This window comes from Haliotis asinina, chromosome 2, assembly GCF_037392515.1.
Source record: "Haliotis asinina isolate JCU_RB_2024 chromosome 2, JCU_Hal_asi_v2, whole genome shotgun sequence".
Lineage (NCBI taxonomy): Eukaryota > Metazoa > Mollusca > Gastropoda > Lepetellida > Haliotidae > Haliotis > Haliotis asinina.
In genome coordinates, this window is record NC_090281.1 from 35,755,637 (window position 1) to 35,757,714 (window position 2,078).

Below are 2,078 nucleotides of genomic sequence, written 5' to 3' on the forward strand. Positions count from 1 at the left end.
ATCGGATGGATTAAGTCACACGATTACGCAACCTGGATTATTCTGTTTATCTGTGTGAGAACACAGTAGACAGTCCATGCTAATCAAATAATTACTCTTTGAAACTGAGTCTTATACTCACTGAGATTATATGTGCCTCTAAATCTGTGAAAACCGAAAATGATCAATAATAATACACAGTTGTCCACATTCTTGTTTTGGAATACAGTGTGGTTAAATGAGCAGTGGCAATGTGGTTCATTCACAGTTTGTGAGTAAGGATTCACAAATAGAGTACTTGGACCTTTATCAGTATACACCAATATACAAATGAACATTTACGTACCACATACTGACTCGTGAAGAACCAGGTTAGAATTACTTGGTCTTCAACAAACCATGCTTGTTGCAGGTTGACTGATTGTTGTTTACCTTCGCACTCAATAGTATTCAATATGTTAGTAATCGAGACTGGGCCAGATAATCCAGTGATTAACGCTTGTCATAATAGGCGACTAACAGAATCGGGTGACCCGGCTCCTTGACGGAAATCGATGCTCATGATGTCTATCACCAGTTTTCCTCCGTTTTGTCCATACAGGTGATATCAGTGTTCTTATCCCTGCACTATGTCCGTTTAGGAGAGCAAGGTGGTAAAAACAAGCTAGACTACGGCCCCAAGACAGTGGTCACGTTCTTATCAACTCCCATCAACACCTTGAAACGGTTAACTCGTACAGGTGCCAGAGGGAAATATCTGTTCCTCCTCGTTAACCTTCACTTTGAAGTCGAATTTTATTAAATGTATCGCGCGCACAAACACATTTAATAAATTCAAATCTGTGAGCAAGTTCTCGTCTCTTGGTGCCAACCGTTATCATCTTAGGCAAAAGTGCTGGACATGACGCTACTACTGGGTACATCGGGAATAATTATGTCGCCAATTTTTACACATTACGAAAACGCGATTCACGGAGTTACTTGGTGTATATTTTGAAAGGTGAAAATCCCATTACTGCTCGGAGGACTAAATGTCAAAAATAGAATATTTGTGATCACTGATACCTGTATATCATGAAATATCCTTTGAAGTTGGTAATTAAAAAACGACGCCGCCGTTGGGTGTGTTTGGGAAACAAACGAATACGAACGAGCTCTTCACCATATATTGTATAATGTTTATAAAATCAAGTTTCGGGAAAGACGGGCATGAATAGTACGTCGTCTGTTACATCAAGGATATTTTCAGACTGTGCTGAGAATACAATAGCAAAAGATTTATGTCACCAATACCAAGTGTTCGGATGAAATCATGCGAAATGTATAATGTGAAAACCGCCACTGAAAACAGAAAATTCAAGATTTCACACTGTGAAGCATTTTCTCATATTTCAGACACATGAACTATATGTGTACAGAAAGGTAGCCATGAATCATTTATATACAGTGTCTTTCCAGACCCCGGGAAATTACGTGAAATCAATCTAAACAACTGTTGTTTTATGTCTTTTGATAAACAAGACTTGCCCAGAGACGCCTAGCAGTGAATGACATGAGTATCGATCTACATTTTCTTGTTAATTACCAGTAATAGGCACTTATGGTGCCCTAGAGTTCACCGGACACAAACACCCGGCGCTACAATTAAACACCTCCAAGCTAACCAAATAAAACAAACCTTCAAAGTCTTATGCAGTCTTATGTCAGTAAAACAGGCCCAATTCAAAATTCAAAATGTCCATCAACACAGCATGTGAATACTACATCATGTGAATACTGAAATACCACAGAATTTTGAAAAGATTTCGCCCGAACAATAGATAAATAAATAAATGAATGAATGAATGAATGAATGAATGAATGGCAGATATCAATGAATAATGGCAGATATCGACTGGCGTAATACATTGATAGATACAAATGAGTTTCTATAATGCTTGCTAAATGCTTGCTTATCAGTTTTTGGGCGGGGCTCTCGGGGATGGACTCACTGAACAACCAGTCGCCAAACGATCATTCGCAGAGCGCGGGATCTAGCTGGATACTTCCGGACGAAACTGGTTAGTGGTATTCGGCAATCTGTTAAGCATTAGAGTTAC